The 20,728-nt window shown below is 41.2% G+C and overlaps 2 long non-coding RNA genes across 3 annotated transcripts in view; one reads left to right on the plus strand and one right to left on the minus strand.

Moving 5' to 3' along the window:
- LOC106040027 (uncharacterized) overlaps positions 1-14,900 on the plus strand; it is a 55,003-nt gene extending 40,103 nt beyond the window's left edge. For both annotated transcript variants that reach the window (XR_010833977.1, XR_007159368.2), the window contains 3 exons: positions 3,177-3,390; positions 13,863-14,059; positions 14,703-14,900. This is a non-coding gene — a long non-coding RNA (uncharacterized lncRNA). The remainder of the gene's footprint in view (positions 1-3,176; positions 3,391-13,862; positions 14,060-14,702) is intronic.
- The window catches only part of LOC136791619 (uncharacterized), a 38,907-nt gene continuing 28,640 nt past the window's right edge, over positions 10,462-20,728 (minus strand). The window contains exons 2-3 of the long non-coding RNA XR_010833978.1: positions 13,912-14,037; positions 10,462-10,696 (exon numbers count right to left, since the gene is read on the minus strand). This is a non-coding gene — a long non-coding RNA (uncharacterized lncRNA). The remainder of the gene's footprint in view (positions 10,697-13,911; positions 14,038-20,728) is intronic.

The raw sequence follows: 20,728 nt of genomic DNA on the forward strand, positions 1-20,728 counted from the left end.
CCTCATTTTTGTATGTTAAAAAGTGAGTGGAGTGCTCAGCTGGTAATCCAAGAGCCTGAAGTCCCATCTATCCTCCATGGAGGCTCTGAATTGTCAAGTACTAATGGATACTGCTCAGTATTATCCTGCTAACCAGCCCGTGCAGCCTGCTGGCTGCATCTTCCAGAGCCCCAGTGGGTTTGCAGGGCATTTCTGGCCAGAGCTGACTGCAGGTTCACTTACTTACTCTTGCAGTCTTACTCCTGTTAACCTCCCACTGTGCAACTGTCTCAGCCAAAACCCACAGCCTCAATTCTGAAAATTTAGTAGTTCACCCATGTGTCTAATCTGTCTAGTCTTACACTGAGCCACACTCAGAACTGTGTTCCACAGCGACGGGTCTGCAAACAGAAGAAAGTTTTTGTATGGCCTCTCTACGGCTTTCTACTACGTACTTATAAAACTCCACAGTAATGTGGAAACACTAGTGCAAAACTGCATGTGTCACACATCACAGATGGGCTCATTAGCAAAGCCTAGAGCTAGAACAAACAGCTCTACAATTTAAGAACTATTGTTCATAAAACATAAGAGGCTAACTGATTGTGTTCTGCTATTTTAAGTTACATGAAGATGCTTCTGCAGAGACCTGTTCCTATTTTTCAGAAGTGTTGATGCACCTTCATTCATAATACATTCATTTATACTGCCTCTGATGGTGAGCTGCAGTGTTACAGCCTACATGAGCTGGTCTCATCTGTTCAGTAAAATCTACTGAGCAGTGTGTGAGCCCAGCACATGAAGATAAAATATATATATATACATATATATATGTGTATATATATATATATATATTTTACCGGAGTAAAGAAGTTCTGTAAATATTTTTGCAGAGTAGCAATAATTCCAGCTAGGATACTGGGAAGAGCATGATTCATGATGAGATGAGACGACTTTCTAATATGTCCTTGGTGCATGATTTCTAGTTTCTAAGGAACTCTTCAAATTAGATAGGTGCAAACACGAGGCAAAATCAGCTATTTTGTACCAATTCTGTTTTGAATTCAACTCCATCCTCAGCCTTCAGGAACAAAATAACTCCAGACCCAAGCCCATAAAGTAATGGGTGTTTTTCCTTATGTTTTATAAGGGATTTGTGGTTTTAAAACTATCATTTCACAAATAGTAGCTCTTAATTGCATCATTTTTTTTTCCTAAAATTTGGGGAGGGAGGAGACAGAAAGGAGAAGCATCTCCTTTGGAAGACTAGGAAAGTGAGACTAAGAAAATATCTAGGAAAGTTCAGATGAGTGCTACAGTGCTGCTCGGGAATTGGTGCATTCCTTAGTGAAGAATGCACTGGCTACATTTTCTTTCCCTCTTTGTCAATGTGTGTTCAAGGCCCATCCTTGCCCGGTTGCTCCAGGTGGAGCAGTGCCAGATGGAGAGTTGTGCCACACCTGGAACGGACAGGCAGCAGGGACTGAGTCAGGGATGCTTCGCAAACCACAGGAGTGTACACATTGGTCTCTTGCAGAGTCCAGCACACACCAGGCTGTCACTTTGCCACCATGGGCAATCCTCACTTTGGGCTGTATGTCAAAAGGCCTTGGAGGAGTGAGGGGAGGAGGAATAGCACTGCAAAGGACCTTGGTGGTGAAGATAATGTGCTGTACTGTGGTGGAGGAAAAACCCTGGGCTTTCTTGCATTGCCTAATAATTTTTCTGTACATCCACTTTAAAGAGAAAAGAAGAAAAACAGAACAGTTAAAAACATAAATTTACACTCTGTTGTGACCCTGTCTAAAGGCATCCTTACTGTGCATTGCTATTTTGTGTTGTATCTCTTGACAGGAACCCTACTCTCTCAGGAGATTTATCATGCAGAACCTGAAGGTCACTGTGAAGTTTTATGGTTCCCTATACTTACACTTTGCACAATGTGTTTCAGGAGCTGTTTCAGAAACAGAATAAGTATTGCCTAGTATGGAAGTTGAAAAAGAGGTCTATGTGGATCCTTGGGAGTAAGCAGCTTATTCCCAAACTCATTCCACTGACTGATGGAGAGTATGGGAATTGTTTTATCTGTCTGATGGAGCATGAGTCTTTTTGTATTTATTTGGTTGTGGCTAGCAAGTAATTCCTACTATGGCTAATGGTTAAACGTAAAGCAACGGAATACTACAGAAAAGCTAAAGGCCCCTGTTCACTGTTGTTCACTACAGAGGTGCTTTCAGAGGTTCTCAGACTCAAGTCTTCCCTTGCAAGGTTTGTAGGGAAATTCCTTGCCTAAGGAATAATCTCAAACTGAAGTGTTCATAGAAGAGTCACTGGTAAATTAGATTAGGCTGGAATTGCTAAAATGGCTTTACAGATTGCATGACGTTGCCGAGTAACACAGAAGACTGGGAAATGTCAATTGGGACATAAGATGGGTGCCCTCCTTAGAAAATCCAAAGACCTTTTCCCTACAACACAGAGCTCTGCAGTGGTGTTTGCTGCTGTGGAGCTCTGAGCAGCTGGGCACGTCTCCTTTTGGGTTCACAAACGGACTTGACAAATTCATAGAGAAAAGTTGCTGAGTGCCTGTGGAATGAACTGGTTTCAGGCACCCTTCGGTTCAGTATCCACCAAACTGATTTTAGGTGTCTGTCCTAAATAGACACAGGATTAAAGGGATCTTTGGTCCAATTCTGGGTAGCAAAGCACATAAGGATATTTAGTGTGGGTATTGGTATGTATGTAGGTCTGCCGTGGGTTGCCATTGACATGGGAAAGGGATAGTTAGGACAAGAGGGCTCTTGATATATTCAAAAGGTCAGACTAGGCACTGGCACTGCATAGATTTTGCCAAAATGACACATATTTATACGTGTATATATATGATTAAATTCAGCCACCTTCAGCAGCAAGAATTCAATCTGCATTTGCAATTACATCAATTTTGCATGTAAATTGGATACCTTCTTTGCACATACACTCATGGACCTATTTTTTTCCTTGTGACTGGCAAAAAGTAGGGACCTCCTTTCAGAAGCAGGTTGGTGTTAGAGGAGGAACAAGCCAAAAGTAAAATATCCTAAAAGCTTTTTATTTGGTTGCCTTCCAAGCCACAACAGCTGCAGAGGTTGATTAGCTTCATGTGGTGTCAGTCGCATTTTTATCCAGTTTTATTCTGTATTTGTTTTCTCTTCCAGACATTTGTCCTTGCTGAGACTACAGCTGTGCATGCCCCATGTAGACCCACCACCGCAGATGTTTCCTCAGGAGAAAAAGAAGTCAGCTACCCAGGAAGGGTGACCTCTGCCCTTCCCTGCCTCTTGCTGTCTGTCACCTTCACTGGGAACTCACTAAGCTTTGCTCTGCAGGAAGCACAATTAAATGCTAACATCTCCATTGCACTCCCATCAGGTGAGTCCACTCTGGAAGTTTATTTGGTGGCCCATGGAATCAGACAGCGAGGCAGACATTGTGACTGTAATGCTGTAGCATTTGATACCCCTTTACAGTAAAAGTGTCGAAGAATACAGGTGTCATTTGGCCCAAATTGTAAGCTGCCTCCGAGGTAGTTGTACCACATGATAAAAGCTGAACCCTGAAGAAATGGTTAGAGCAGTTCCCTTTTTATTATAAGTCCCCCATATGAGCCTAACAGCTCTCAAAGATAAAGCTACGCTCTCCCTTATGCACCTAGTCTGTGCTCCCTGTTGCAACCTCTAGCATGACTGGGTAGGGGTATGAAAGTGGTAGGGGAGCTGTGTCAAAATGACGGTGTGTATACACAGTTACCCAATTTGCTCATGTTTTGATGGAGCTTGTAAAATTTGATGTCCAAACAGCACAGCAGTTGTATAGAAGCAAGCTTGTCAGTCGAGGCCTGTCTTTTTTTTTTTTTAATGTTATTTCATTTTACTAGGGTAACTTCTACTCTTTCACATTGCTGTGCATTTCAGTTCATTCTGCATTAAATGAAGTGACAGGCTGCTGCTTTAAAAAGTCACATAATATTCTAATTTATTCTCCTTCCCCAGTCTGTCCTTCATAGTCACACCATGGATTTGTTCACCTCATCCTTTTTCTCTGTGACTATGAAATCCTGTAACTGCAGAACAGAGAGCAGGACCCTACTCTCCACAGCAGGCACATATTTGAAAACATGGCTATTTAATGAGCCCTCCCTCACTGAACAAAAAATTTTATTTCAGATTTTGGTTCAGTGCAGAGAGCTCCACATTTTTACAGTTCTTTTGTCAGTTGAGCTCCTTAGCACAACCCCGCTGCACTTATACTTACATTCACCCACTGCTCTATTAACATCTCATTAGGCTGTACCCCAACAGGGGCTTTCTCCTTACTGCTCTAAGTACAAACGTTTGGAGAACAATAACTAATATTTGCATAGTGCCACTCATGCAGACATCTTAGATAAGAACTGTTCAGAGCAAGCAGTAGCATCTACCTCATCCAGCTGAGGTGGCAGGAGAAAATTTGGTGGGCATGATTCAAGACTCAGGGGTGGTCTAAAGCTGTCTCAGAGCCTGATGCCAATAATTACTCTGCTGGAAATAATGCCAATATATGTTTTTAAGGGCCTTACTACACCAATATTAATTCATTTCCTTCCCCATTTGAACTTCACTTACCCTTAGCTATTGATTTTAAAAATGTTTACTGGATTTCCTCTAAATGCCCTAATGTTTCAGGCCATTAATAAACTGCAAATGCTCACTCTGGCCCTGCAAGCTTCTCACAGGCTTCTACTACTGCTACGCAAACTAGTCTGGGGAAAAGTGTCAGTCAGGGAACACAGCAGTACTAGCTTGTGGCAACAAAACTGAGGACTACTGGAGGCCTCTAAGGACAAGCACGCTCTACAATTCTGTCTTGCTACAGACAGAAAAAAAGTCATATACCAAGCTGTGCACACTATGCTGGCTTTGGTGTTTTCCATAAGTTACTGTATTTCTGTATTTCCATTACTATGTGATAGCTTTTATTTATTTATTTATTTATTTAAGACAGAACATGTCCTTGTATGATATGCCCAAGCAGGATGGGATGAAGGAGCTTTCTTCTGTCTAATCTGGAGACAGAAGGAGTAACTGCTTCCCAGAGCTCAAGGCAGCACAGAAACTTCTCTGATTATTTTTCCAGCTTTCCTAAAGGAAACTCTTTCTTCGGGAGGCACAACACATACTGAGGAGTAAATGCCTCTAGCTTGTCAGCCAGCAGCCTGCCTGAAGCCGAGGTACTGCCCCTTTTCCCCCTTCTCTCACACACACCTGCCTTTGCTGCTCCTGCACTGCCCATGAACAGAGGTGCCGTAGCTGGGTGAGCTCTGAGCTGGCAATAGCCACTCTCTGGGAATACCACAGATTCCAGTGCCCAGCAGGGACCATAGGTTTAACTGGGGTTTGAGGAAGTATTTTTCTTCTGGATGAGGACCTTTGGGTGCTTACTTAGCTTCCCCTAGCTCTTCCCCCTCATTACAGTAGACCCAACTGTTCTTAGCAGAGTAACCGCAGAAGCAAAGCAAATCATAAAACTGTTCAAGGCCATCCTGGTAGATGGCCTGGACTTCTGGAGGGCAGTCTTTGAATTCTTCAGGACACTGGTAGGGAGGGTCCCTTGAGAGTCAGTCACAGAATCAAAGAATCATCTAGGTTGGAAGACACCTCCAAGATCACCTAGTCCAACCTCTGACCTAACACTAACAAGTCCTCCACTAAACCATATCACTAAGCACTAAATCCTAATCCTAAAGGGCAGAGGGGTCCAGGAAGGCTGGATGCTCCTCAAGAAAGAAGTCTTACAGGAGCAGGAGCAGACTGCCCCCGTGTGCCGTAAGATGAACCAGCGGGGAAGACCAGCTGGCTGAACAGGGAACTTTTGCTGAGTATCTGGGAGACGGAGTTTATGACCAGTGGAAGAAGGGGCAGGCAAGTCAGGCAGAGTACAAGGAATTTGCCAGCATATGCAGAGAAAAAATCAGGAAGGCCAAAGCCCAGTACAAGCTCAACCTGGCCACTACAGTTAAGGACTAAAAAAAATGTTTTTATAAATATATTAACAGCAAGAGGAAGGCCAAAGAGAATCTCCATTCTTTACTGGACGCAGGGGGGACCATGACTACTGAGGACACGGAAAAGGCCGAGGTTCTTAATGCCTTCTTTGCATCTGTATTTACTAGCCAGACCACTTATTCTCAGGGTACTCAGCCTCCTGAGCTGGAAGTCTGGGACAGGGAGCAGAAGAACCCCCCCACAGTTCAGGTGGAAACAATTAGAGACCTGCTGCTCCACCCGGACTGTGGGAAGTCTATGGGGCCAGATGGGATCCACCCAAGGGTGCTGAGGGAGTTGGTGGATGTGATTGCTGGGCCACTTTCCATCATCTATCAGCAGTCATGCTCATCTGGAGAGATCCTGGATGACTGGAGACTTGCTAATGTGACACCCATCTATAAGAAGGGTCGTAAGGAGGATCCAGGGAACTACAGGCCTGTCAGCCTGGCCTCGGTGCCAGGAAAAGTGATGGAACAGGTCATCTGAATGCAATCACACAGTATATGTGGGACCACTGGGGGATCAGGCCCAGTCAGAATGGGTTCATGAAAGGCAAGACCTGCCTGACCAACCTCATCTCCTTCTGTGACCAGATGACCCGCCTGGTGGATGAGGGAAAGGCTGTTGATGTAGTCTGCCTACACTTCAGCAAGGCCTTTGACACGGTCTCCCCCAGCATTCTCCTGGAGAAGCTGGCAGCCCATGGCTTGGACAGGTACACTCTTTGCTGGGTTAAAAACTGGCTGCATGGCTGGGCCCAGAGAGTGATGGTGAACTGAGTGAAATCCTGCTGGCGACCGGTCACCAGTGGTGTTCCCCAGGGGTTGGTGTTGGGGCCCGTCCTCTTTAATATCTTTATTGATGACTTGGATGAGGGAATTGAGTGCACCCTCAGTAAGTCTGCAGACAACACCAAGTTGGGGGGAAGTGTCGATCTGCCAGAGGGTAGGAAGGCCCCGCAGAGGGACCTGGACAGGATGGGTCGATGGGCAGAGGGCAATGGGATGAGGTTCAACACGGCTAAGTGCTGGGTTCCGCACTTAGGCTACAACAACCCCATGCAGTGCTACAGACTTGGGGCAGAGTGGCTGGAAAGCTGTGCAGAGGAAAATGATCTGGGGGTGCTGGTTGATGCTCACCTGAACATGAGCCAGCAGTGTGCCCAGGTGGCCAAGAAGGCCAACGGCATCCTGGTTTGTGTCAGGAATAGTGCAGCCAGCACACCAGGGAGGTGATCGTCTCCCTGTGCCCTGCTCTGGTGAGGCCACACCTCGAGCACTGTGTTCAGCTTTGGGCCCCTCACTACAAGAAGGACATGGAGGTCCTGGAGCATGGCCAGAGAAGGGCTGAAGAGCTGGTGAAGGGCCTGGGACACAGGTCCTGTGAGGAGTGGCTGAGGGAACTCGGGTTGTTTAGTCTGGAGAAGAGGAGGCTCAGGTGAGACCTTATTGCTCTCTGCAACTACCTGAAAGGAAGTGGTGGGGAGCTGGGGGTCGGCCTCTTCCCACAGGTAACTAGTGATAGGACTAGAGGGAATGGCCTCAAGTTTTACCAGGAAAAGTTTAGGTTAGAATTTAGGAGACATTTCTTAGAAAGAGTAGTCAGGTATTGGAATGGGTTGCCCAGGGAAGTGGTAGAGTCACCGTCCCTGGGGTTGTTCAAGGAAAGGTGGGACCTGGTGCTTAGGGACATGGCTTATTGGGTGACATTGGTAGTAGGGGGATGGTTGGACCAGATGATCTTGGAGGGCTTTTCCATCCTTAATGATTCTGCGATTCTCTGATAACGACTGGTGTTGTCAGCTATAAGCAAAAGGTTACATGGAAATTGGATCTCTTGTGGAAAACTTTAATTCTTTCTATTTTGTTTTGGAGTTTCCTATTCTTAAGTCACTCACTGCCTTTTAGGTGTTAAGTTTTAAAAGATGTGTAGTTGTGAAGCCCTAATCAGGTAATTCTCAGAACACTTAATTAACGTACACGCAGGAAGGTTTTTGTAGAATCAACCCCTAGGAAATATTTCCTTTACTAACTCCTATGTAAAGGGCCACTGTCCCTACTGTAAATTTAACATGACTTACTTTCAAAGCTTTCACTGCTGCTGCCTGCCTTCTGAGTTGTTCTGGCTTTGCTTCCAGCTCTCTCCATCTTACATCTTTAATGCTTAAGCTTCCCTAATTCTTTCCTCTGATATTCTGGCCTTCCTGGCAGTACTCATCTGCATGGGAGGGAAGCTGCCCCAAAGGCTCAGGAATCATAAAGAGCAGGCAATCCCTTAAAAGAGCGGGTTTTACTAAGGAGCTAACCTCATTGCTGTCAGGCAGGAGTCTAAGGTTTCCTTCCTCACATTACCTCTGAAATCACCAAAAGCAAATGCAATTAAAAAGTCAAAAGAACAGAAAAAGCTGAAGCACCAACATATTTTGACTGTAAACTGTCAGACATAAGGGTGTGTGGGACTTCTGTCATACTGCACCCCAAGAAAACAAGATTTTCTACCATGGAGGGTGGGTCAAATGTTTCCTTCTTCAGCTTGACATTTTCATATAGTAATTAAGTCCTTGTCAGTCATCCCTTTTCCTTGGTCACTTCTAACTGCTGAAAGTACTGAAGAATGAAAAAAGCTACAAAAAATAAAAATAAAAAATCTCCAATTCTGTCTCACATGGTTTTCAAATGCTTCAACTTTGATTCTTGCAATAACAATAGTTTATAATTATGGAGTTATTTCAGCCAAACACATTAGTCTGCATTAAATCCTCCAATCTCTTATAGGCCCTTAGGGGATGCCACAGACAATGTGTTTCATGGATGGGTAAACTGAAGCAGGGGAAAAGGAAAGCAAGCTGTACAGCTGAGATTATAATGCCAGTATCCTAGGTTCCTGCTCCTTTCTGTGACTTTCAATCCTTCACAGAGCATGAAGTAGATAGAGGGAAAAAGCCTTGCCTTTCACACTTTTAGATGTAGTTTATATTTGCAATACTTAAGACTACAAACAACGGGGAAACAGGGGGCAAAATGCAATGAGAAGCAGAGGCACTGGACACTGACTAAAATGATTTCAGCACCAGAAAACAAGAATATGTCATTACTGCTTCATTCTGACATGATTTGGCAACCTCATTTCACCCTAATGTCACTGGAAATCACAGTCCAATTTGTCTACAGCACAGTGTTAGTTATAAAGAGCCCTATCTATGTTTTGCATGTTTCACTTCAGAATAGAACAGGGTTAACAATTATAGGCTTTGTGTAGCAGGGACTGCCTAGAGCACCAAAACTGCCTGCTATGTCCCCTCCCAATTAAAACAAAAACGGATAGGTTTTACTATTCCTGTGTTCTTTTGCCTTTTCACTTGACTGAGCATTACTGGATGCTGTCTCTCTGTCAGTCACATTTCATCTTATCCTTTTGCCTCTAGCCATTTTGGTCTAGAATTGATTTTCTCACCACTTTAAGCAGGAGCTGTGAGATCTGTATATCGGCACATTTCTTAGAGCTTTATGCAGTAGTGGCAGTGGGCTGCATCCTACATACAGCTGCTGAATATCTTTATTTCCCTCTTGAAGGCAACGGAAGTTACAGACATTCAATAATTTCAGCAGATGTTGAGAATTTTCCGTAATCAAATCCATTTTTGATGCTTCTAACAAATGTTTCCACAAATGTGTATGCGTATGTATGTATAAATACATACAAATGTGTGCAGGCTTGTGTGTATCTGCATTTGTATACACACGTTTTCTGACTGGAAAATCTTGCTTTATAAGTAGTTTGTCTCTCAGCCATGGGGAAAATATTAAAAGCTCTCAGTCCTTTAAAGAATACTTAACAAAACCACATTCAAATTATATTCTAAATAACTAAAATAAACTCTGATTTAATTTGAGATGTGAATAGAGTAAGTCATTTCTATGTTATTCTTCGTGTGAGTAGCTTTGCGCTACCCCCTGTATTGTGGCTGTTAGGTTGCTCAGGTAAGCTGTGCCTTATACAAGGTATACTTAAGATGCTTTAGTTTCTGCTGCATCCCATTCCTTTCTCTAAGAGGAGATTGCACTGTTTTCATTTCTCTTTGACATGTTAGAAAAGCTGTGGTGCTGCAGTGGGATTTAAAGTGGTTTCAGCACTGCAAAGGAAAGTAGAAGATAGAAGGTAAAGGGCAGAAATGGACTGATATCCCTCCTCAAATTGAGTTAAATAGCCAAGGACACTACACCCTTACACTCACAGTCAGGTTGCATCCATCCCTATGTAAAGATACAGGGATCTATTCACACAGAACCCTCTAAAGTAGTGGGTCCTAGATAGGGTGAGGATTTTTGGTTTATGTCCACTTCAAAATCATGTTGACTTACTCAAATATTTGAACTAAAGGAAATGAGATAACCATTTTTTTTCTCTATTTGAAATCTCACAAGAGTATGCACAGGTCCCAGCAGTGTGGAGTACCATATATGACAGTGGTTCTTCAAGGAAACAAAAGTGTACGCATGCAGTCCAAAGTGGGTGAGAGACCAAATGCAACTCAGAGTAACAGAGCGCCTCACCTGGACATCCATTTCAGCAGGGCATGCCAAAGGTCTAGTCTTTATGCAGAGAGCACCCTTAGGATGATGTCCCGAGTCCTGCCTCTGTTACACCTTTAGCTTAGCAAATGAAGAGAAGGGAGAAAAAAGCAAGGATCATATCTTCCTATCATTACACACTGCAAACTGGTGTGTCAAACACAAGTAATCCTGAGAAAATAATAGGCGGGAGGAATCTATTTCTCCAGTAAATTGCAGTGATTTTTGCACTGACATACATTGTATCAAACAAGAGTGGTGGCTGTGCCTTGAGCTTTCAAGATTTGTCTCATTCTTGCTGCCAGAAGCAGTTATGCCCCATTCCAGATCAATGCTAATTCAGACCTTCTAGCTACAGCAATAGTAGCAGAACGAGCAGCTCCTGGCTGGACCCCGTGTGTGTATGTATGAAACAGCATCTGTGCACCTGCATAAAACAGAGGTGGTGTGTGCATGCATGTATTTATTTATTTATTTATTTTTAATTTCACAAACATTTTGTGGAGCTTGCAAATATCAGCAAGAGAGCAGGCAGGAATCTTTGCTATTCTGGTGTGAAAAGAACAATTTGAGTAGCTCTCAGATGCCACTTCTCCTGCTTAATATTGGACTCCAGCCAGAACTCTTTGCTGTATTTGGCAGCTGATTTATCTGTGTACTCCAGTTTGACAGCACTCATCCAAGTTAGAACATTTTCCCATGTATATGTTCTAGATTCATTATTTTGGCATGCAATGGTATCCTTCAAGTGGTATGTGGAGTATTCTTTTAAGAATGAGTTAAGATTTCTGTGGGCAGCTGGAGAGTCTTCCAGAGGGGATCATTTTTGTATATTGACTTCTCAGGGTAATGAGACTTAGCATTGTCAAGGAAAAGTATTGCCATGTGTAGAGAAGGTTTGATGAACAACATGTATTTCCCTTGATTTAATGTCCTGTTCTTTAGTTTTATGTGTAACCGTCTTCATTTATTTTGTTCACCGTTAATGCCACGTAGGGGTGGGCATTACACTGCTATTGCTGTGTAAACCTGATCACTCTAATGACATCTTGCTGCTGTACATTAATTTCAAGCATCTCTTTGAATTGCGGAGCACAGCAAACTGTCCTTTCCTGGTAAAGATCAGCAAAAATACAGTTTTCCTAGAATCAAATATGTTCACTGCAATGAAATTATCTTATGATGGTCAGTTCTAGTTACAGTTATCCTGTTTACCGAATTCTTACACTGACCTGAAGATAGGAAGGACATATTTGGGAATAAAGTCTGATAAACAGTGATAGAATGTGAAGGCTGCAGTTCAGAATGTTTTTATGCTTCCAGCTGTTTCCATGTGTTAATCTCATTCAAAATGCATTTTCCAAAGAAAGCTATAACTTGGATATATATATTATATACATTTTTTTTTCTCATTCACTACAAACATGTACTTTATACTTCACAAGGCTGTTATTCAGCTGGAAAACATGAAATGCCCAAGTAGGCCATTCTAGTCCTGAAGAATTTTTTTAAACATTTTTCCCTACTTACTATCCAAAGTCAGAATGCCTTCTGAATTCTGGGGAGAAAATTGTCTCCACACTGTAAATGGAGACATGCATTGTCTCCCACAGTATCAGTATTTTAAAATGTTTATTAAATAGATGTGTAGATAGTGTAATAGTCCTAGAGCTTTTTTTTTTTAATAGTTTACTTAAGCAAACTAAAATCTTTTATATCTTAGCATTATATAGAAAAGTCTTGAGAGTTTAGGTGCTGCACCTTTTGCAGTTGGTTACGGCAGTATTTTACTGAAATAAATTCATTAATAGATTCTCTCAGCCAGACTGTTTAAGTAATATGTGTCTCGTTTAATTTTACAATATGGATGTTTCTATATGAGATAGTGAACCAAGTTATCTTTGCAAGGAATAGATGGTCTTTTTCAGGACAGGTTTTCCCAGAACCTATTTTAGACATGAATCAATGTATTATGAATTGCCTCCTGGACTCTATTGACTACTTAGACTAAGCTTCCACTGACTGTAAAGGGATCCCGGGTAACTCGTTCATGTGGAGATACCAACAGTTAAACATCCCATCACTTGTCTCAATAGTCATGAAAGATAAAGTAGCATCTTATATTCCATTTGCTGCATATATGAATGAGAAATACCTTTGGTGTGGATGAAGTCAAAACTGAGCTGCCATGACTGATACATTGTTTTTCCCAAAGTCAATTCTTTCTTATGTGATTTCTATGATCCCCACATGATATGAAGATAGAAACAAACAACTACCAGACAGCACTAAAGCACAATTGATCTACAGACACATGAGTAATAACCTGCTGCCTTTAGTATTTTGGCTGATGAAACCTGCCTATGCAATTGTCATGACAGCTTCCAGGAAATGTACAGCCTGCTCCCACAGAACAAAGGTCGCTAACTTAATCCAAAATCCTGCCCTCTGTGACTCTATTTCATGACTTTACTCGGAGCCTGACTGTGCTCATGAGAACCTTTTTATGGAAGAACAGAAAATTGTACTCAAAAAGAGGAACCATAAGAATGATTGTTTCATGCCATGAGAAAGAGCCTTGCCCCAGGCAGCATTCATTCTATTATCTCTGACCCCATCCAAAGTTCAGCCTATATTACAATATCTCTTAAAATACTCCAGACTCACTAGCAGTTCAATTAAAGTTCATCTTGTGGCAACTTGAACAATATCTCACAAAATAAATTGAAAAAAAGCTCCCATCCTTTCACAGTTTACAGTCCTTAAGGGACACTACGATTTGAACACCAGTTTCAGACACAAATTTTTCAAATATCCTTTTTCCTTTAGCTGATGTTCTGAATTTTTGTTGCACTTTTTCCTGTATCCTCCTTCATCTTACACAGAAAATATCATTTTTTACTGTTCCCAAGCACAATGTTCCCAAATTAGAAAGTTTCATTTTGGAATTATATCATGCTTTCATTTAAAGTAACATTTTGGTTTTCATTTAAGTAATGTATTTACAATGAGTTCTTCCTAAGCCATACAGAGAGAGACTCTCTTCCCTATGCTGAGGCCCTTTAAGCCTTAATGGCCCTAGCCAGCCTTACTTAGAACCTCCACCTGTATCCTTTGCCCATGGGCCCAGGAGCTCTATTTAAGCTCAACTTAGCAGTAATAGCTGTAGTTTGTTAGAGTGCTAGTCTCTGATTTAGTCATAGCTATGCCCACACCAGGGCATGAACATGTTGATCTTTACTTGTAGGCTCACTTTCCAGCTTGATCTCTGACCTGTCTTGTCACCACAAACTTACCTGGTGATCTGTTCTCCTGGCTGAGCCTGGCTGCCTTACTCTGGGTACTGTGGGACTGGGCTTCTGGCTCTCTGATCAGCTGAACCTTGCTGTGCCCTGTTGTTTTGGATGTCGTCTGTTTTCTCTCTGTAACAACAGAAGGAGACAGGTAAGAGCTATACAGAAAGCTTTCTAATAGAAGCTTTAATAATTTCTTTTTTTTTCCTAGTAAAACTATGTGAAGGCTAGATAGTTTCAGTTTAGTATATATATAATTGAAAACAACAAAAACTGCTTCTTTTTTGTTCTATCTTTTAGAGATTTTTCTATGTTCCACAATAGAATAAACCAGAAACTCTAGCAATTCTTCTGGGTAATGTTGCCTTTGCAGATGCCTATAATGTATTCAGGTTGCCTCCCAACCTCTGGAGAATAAGCTTCTGGTGAATATGGCCTCTGTTTTAGGCTAGGTCTAAAAAGGGAATCTCAGTAGCTGAATAGGTTTGATTATGTATAAACACATGGAGTTACTAGGAGGTTTAAAAATAAATAAAAGAAAGGCTTTTCAGTGAAAACAAAGACTGTGGTGGTTGTATGCATCCAGTTAAAGCTTACTGTACCTCTGTGTTTCTTGAGCATGAGTTCCCTGTGCTTGAAGGAAAGCAACAGCTCTGCTTGAGGCAGCTCTTTAGCCTTTTTTCAGTACAGGGATTTGCAGGATGCTTGCTGGCATCCTTAGTATATCAAAGCCGTTAACTAAAGCATTCAGAACGGGTCTATTTAGTGCCTATATGCTGAATGGTTCCACCTAGGTCTGTTTTGCTTCCTGGACAACTGTCATCAGCTATCATGAAGGATGTTCTTGGCAAGTAGAAAAAAAGTGAAAGGTTGAAGAAGAGGAAGCCTGCTGGGAAGGATTTTGATTGGAAGTCTGTTACTAACTCCTCAGATTCCTCTGTACAGCTTGAGAACTTCTCACATCTTTCAGCTTATTGCGAACAACCCAAAAGGTTGATCACCTATGATAGTTTTCTACTTTCCTTCCCTTTAGCATACATGGCTCATTTGAACCTCCATGGTGTTTTTGTGTTGTGACATCTGTAACAGTTTTTCAGTATTCAATTTCTCTGAACTTATACAAAAAGAGACCAAAAACAGTTCTATTTGAAGTATTTAAGTGTTTTATTTTTGTTCCTGGTGATGTTGTGTTCTGGTTTGTGTTTTTTTCCAGTAGAAAAGAAAACAAGAGAAAGGGATGGAATTAATAAAGGAGAGAGAAGCAGAGGACAACAAGGAAGAGAACCACTGTAAAGAATACTGTACTGAATTTGAAATTGTGCTGTTTCAGAAGTTTTCTTGAAAGAAATATAGTTTGAGCAAGAATAATTTTGTTGTGGTTAACAGATATGAGCTGGTGTGTTTCAGTAGTACCTGTGTATTGAGTGTACACACTATTCCGGGGATGCAGTCTGAAGCCACAACATGCATTACAGAACAGCTCACTTGATCCTGTCCTGGGAGCAGGCAGCCTTCCAGTGCGAACAAGGAGCTGTAAGTAGTGGAAATTAATTCATCAACCCAACAAACTGGAACACTGGATCTCGCTGAATGGCTCATTAACCTAAACCATATTAAGCTGCTAGCACTAGTTAAAGTCACATATAATAACGACTGACACTAAAGGGAACACCAGCTGGCACATTCACCCCTTATTCACTCCTTAAATACATGTGCCTGAACCATCTAGTGGAGTGTGGAGGGGAACATAGGCTAGCTTGGACAGGCTGCTCAGGAATGCCTCAAAACAAAAGTTCAGGCTTTCATTTCTGCAAAGCAGAGCAATATCTGATATGCTATGAACAGTAACATCAGTTTGACTCTAGATGGGCATATAATTCCCAGGAGATCAATTAAAAAAAAAAAAGAGAAAAAAAAAGAGGGGAAAAAAAAAAGCCAAGCATGTCTCTACTCTTAGAGCAGGTGTATCTCAATTAGAGTTTGATCTAGAAACCCGGAAGACTTATTCATGGCATTTCTGTGCTTCCCTTATTGTGGCCCAAACAATAAAGAAGAGTTGGTTGGCTGTGTTCAATAGTGATGATTCCAGTTGCTGTCTGTGTCCGTTCTAGCAGAGGTGTAAGCCATTGCTCAGGGCAGAATGCCAGTTTTTCTGCAACTATTTCTCTACCACTCCTGTTTGCAGCTGAGTTGACACAAGAGTTGACAAGAGGTATGTACTTCTAGTACATAATTGAGCTGAAATGCAGTTTAAAATAAGTTCTTTTAGAACACCTCTCTCAGAATGCAAACTATATTTATTTTCCATACTTGACTTTCCATAGACGTGACTGTTCAGGATAGTTAATTCTCTTTATTTAAACCCAGAGTCCGTTACCTTTGTCTTCTGACTGTTTGGATAAATATTGCTTCTGTGTCATGTGGGAAGCTTAAAAATATTCTTTTTTTTTTTTTTTACTTTTTTTTGCTTTTTATTTTACTTCAACATTTTATATTGCTACTGGGAAAACCCAATCACAAGTACTATTTCTTCAACTGTACAGTCTCGGTGTGTGCAGAATTAGTCATGTGAGTACCATTAAAGCTAATGGAAAATTTACACCGTGAAGTCTTCTCCCATCAAGGTGCAATTTGTCCTTTTGAATCTTTCTGGCCATAAACACTTAGCATTCCTTAAGCTTAGTGGCTTTCTAGCTATAGTTAAATTGAATTTACAACTACATATGCTTGTAGTCAGCTGAACTGCAGGCTTGCACACAGATTTCTGCTATCTTCTTTTGACACAATATGTTGCTTACATTAGCAAAATCCCTACTGTCATAATGGCAGTATTAGGAAGAATAACTGAATATTCTCCCCTTCTCATTCCCTCCCCACCCCCCTTGCTTTTATCTCCTATATCCTTTCTTTTGAAAAAAGCCACGTTTGCCCAGCAGCAGAATTCATTTAAATGGGCAAGATATCAGAATTTTTCACATTTTCAGCTACCTTTTAAAATAAATATAAACAGCTAAGCTATTACCTGACTGTAAATGATTGCAATTTGTTCTAGACTGTGTTTCGGCTATCAGTACACTTCCTCACTGCCTTCTAATGGAGCGCAGCAGTCTTTCCACAGCTAGGCTCTTTGGATGGCCACTTGTGAGCACTATTTGCCTAAATTCAACCCCAGCTCTCTAATTTGCAGCCAGTATTGGAAGTGGCTCAAGGGTACCTTTCTATTTTACCTAATAAGGATTGATCTAGCACCTACCATTTTCCTGTGGTTTTCCGTTCTTGACAGCATTTTCAATGCAGTATAAATTTCTAGGGAAATGATTCTCCAGCTAAACCTGTGGAGTTTCTCAGATGTTGTTCTCCAGCTAGATTTCTTTGGCCTTTGAGAAAGTAGGAGTGGACAAGGAAGCTCTCTGTACATCACACTTCATGTTGGGGGTTGTGGGAAAATAAATCGCAGGCTCACTTTGAAATTGATGGTAAATGGCTGATAAAATATGAACTTCACTTTGTGAGTTATCAAAATACTTTTGAGCAAGACTAAAAGGCAAAAGGATGAACACAAACAACATCTGTATCTAATTACTCTATGGAAGCAAGAAGGGTTTAAAAAAACACTGCACAGGAACAGCAGCAGAGCTATTGGCAGAATGATGCTTTTCTGTCCCTGTTTGCCCAGCATGGAGAAAGTTTTCTGGTAATTTCAATCACTGTGGGAATGCTATTGCTTGTCAACAGTGAATGGAAAATGGAAACACTGTTTTCAATCAGAATCTGTATTTTTGTTTGTTTTTATAGGTGACTTACTGCAGTTTCCATTTAATAACATCCCCTTCGTCATACAGGATTTAAGGGTATTTTTGTCAGATTGTCTTACAAAAGTGCTTTGTTCTCTGATAACTCCAGACGTGTCTCTGTTAACTTGGTATGTAATGAGGAGAAGGAAATTATGCGATTCAAAGGGTTTTTTCTCTCTTACTTCCCATCTGCTGTTTTTCTTCTGGTACAGAGGACAATGCAGGATGCCGTCCTGCATCACAGAACCCCCATATCTCAAACGTATTCCCAGGAGAATACAATTTGCCAGTAGTATTCTTTACAAACACACTCTGAGGGGTCAATATGACAACTCTGGTAAAGTGAGCTGAGCTCCTAACTGTGTAATGGTTGGAATGAAACCTGCAAATCACCTGTAGGTTTTAGCAAGGTGTGTTTAGGATTAAGGAGAAGGGTGAACGATCACTGTGGAAGGATTTGGGAAGGAAATGTCATCAAGAAATATTCACAGGCAAAATATAAAGTAAATAAAGGACTACTGAGCGCTGCTGATGGCAGATGCTGGTTGAGCAGGATGCAAATTGCAATCAACCCTTTACAAAAATAACTGGAACAGACTTTGTCTTCTATTTGGAGAATTATCCTTTTGCATTTGCTGCCATCCTTTTTTTTTTTTTTCCCTTCCTAGGATTTTCACTTACTTTTTCGTACCAGTACTTCAGAATGTTCCATGCTGTCACAGATCAATCAATAGGCAAACAAAACTGCTCTGTTTCTGTGAAGTGCAAGCAGAGTGACTATTTTTCATCTTTATATTCATTATAGAGCGGAGAACCACACCCACTTTTTTTCTGGTACGAAATAAACTAGTCCAAAAACAAAGTTTGGAAGCATTGACCACAGGTCAACAAGTGCCGAACAGAAGGCCATGAAAATTGTAACGCTTCCAGAAGAAAAGACATTTTAAACTAATATCTCATTAATTAAAAAAAAATAAAAATAAATGAATTTTTGACTTTAGATGACTTAAACCCATGTTTTTTATAAATAGAAATGAAACCCAAGTTTTTTATAGATAGCAATGTATGCAGCTTGCCGAGTTGCTAATTGCAGCTTGTTTCTTTCTCTCAAAGTATTAATTCAGAGGATTAAGATGCTAGTTAGACTTCTGATTTCAACTGTTTAGAAGGTCATGATCTAGTGTCACAGCATCCTCCAAAGTCACATTGTTAGTAAAACTTCACAGGTCCTAGTGTGTATTTTTTTGTATTTTTTTTTATTTGCAGGGGAATTGTGACTACTTCAGGGTTCTATGAACAAGAACTCAAACCAAGGTCCTTCAGTCTCAACTCATTGCAGAACACATCAGCTTTCATCCAGCAACATTTAATTTGTAATTAAGAATTTTTTTAAATAAGGAAGAGAACTTTCTCTACAGGCTAAAGTATAAAGTAAGTTTGGCACAGTATCATAATGTGGCTGTTGCAAAAGGGGCCAAGTTCAGGTCGGTACTCGAGGTAGCTGCTAGCAGAACAGTGTGGGGAACTGCTGAGCTCTCCCACAAGACTAGCTATTACAGATCCAGCTTCTCAGCAGTTGGTGTTGTCTGGAACAGATAGATATAATTGCCTCTGCCTGAGTTCCTTGTCATCCCTAGGAGCAGTTCTGCTCTAGCTGTGGCCTGACCACATCTGGCAGAGTAAAAGAACTGTTGAGAGGGAACACATGTTAAATAGCTGATCTGCTTGTTGGCATTTTGCTCATTCTAAAGCTACTTGCAGATTTTACACAAAATTTGGTAGATCACAGAATCATCTAGGTTGGAAGAGACCTCCAATATTTTGTCCAACCCTAGGGTTGGAGGAAGTAAATTGCGGAAAATTCATAATGTTAACTTTTGGCCTTTTTCTTTTCAAAGGCTTCAATTAGAAGCTTTAATTGGATTCTATTTGTAAAGGGTGCTTAAAAGGGAAAGAAAGTGACCTGCCCAGGTCAAATAAAACTAGTTTGACCCCCAAACAAACTTCCTTTGCTGAACAGTGTAGGTATGTGGCTCTGAAGTGATTTGTGATTACAGAGTCTATAAGCAGGTAAGATCCCTCCATATTCATAGTGGTTTATATAGTACCATTTTGGAAGACACTAACTTCTGTTTACTAAAAGCATTGATGAAAATGAATAGCAACAAACAGCAATTTCTACTAAGTGAAAGCAACTGTCTAGCATGGTAGGGGAGAGGGACAAAAAGCCCCCATAACAAGGGAAAAATAGAACATCAAACTCCTTCCCCAAGTCCTGTCACAGTCTCCCTGCAAACAACTCTCCCCACTACTGTAACCTGGACTGTTTGTGTTCTGTTTCTTTCTTGCTTTTGCATGGCTCCTCATTTAGATGTTTTTGTAAGTATACAAGAAGGTAAAAGCACAGATTGAATTTACACTAAATAGGAACCACGTCCCTGAACTTCATGGGCATTCTAGGAAAGGTATTTCCTAACATGTAGCTTCTAAACTGGCACAGAAATGGAAGAGTTTTGTATCATCTCTTAATGAAATGTATGGTTAGCTTGGAACTTGAGTATGAACAGCTGGTTATAAATGCACTGCAAGTAATGACAGGTTAATATTAATATTAAGGAGTTGTATCCGATCTTAGTGCCTTCTGCAGCACCTCAGTCCCTCAGCATACCTGATGGGATGCTATAAGGATTATTATCTCCACTTTCTATACAGTCAAGCTAGCCAAAACTAAGTGACTTGACTAGCAGCTCATGAAACCTGGAAACAGGATAAGGGACTCCAAAGACGAAATCCTGCAGATTTTATTTATGTGAGTAACTCTAACTGGTCTGGATCCTAATTTCATGCCTTACTGCCTTAATCACAAAATAAGCCTTTCTCTGGGTAACAAAGCAGCTCCAGAGAGAAAAGAGAGACATAAAGAGAGAAAAGAGAAACATAAAGCCTCTCTCACAGAAGTCGTAGCTTGCTTACTGAGCCCTCTGAGGGAGAGGGCTTTTAGCCTTGCTTTCCTAAGCAGCCATTTT

This window comes from Anser cygnoides, chromosome 10 (genome assembly GCF_040182565.1).
Source record: "Anser cygnoides isolate HZ-2024a breed goose chromosome 10, Taihu_goose_T2T_genome, whole genome shotgun sequence".
In the NCBI taxonomy this organism is placed as follows: Eukaryota; Metazoa; Chordata; class Aves; order Anseriformes; family Anatidae; genus Anser; species Anser cygnoides.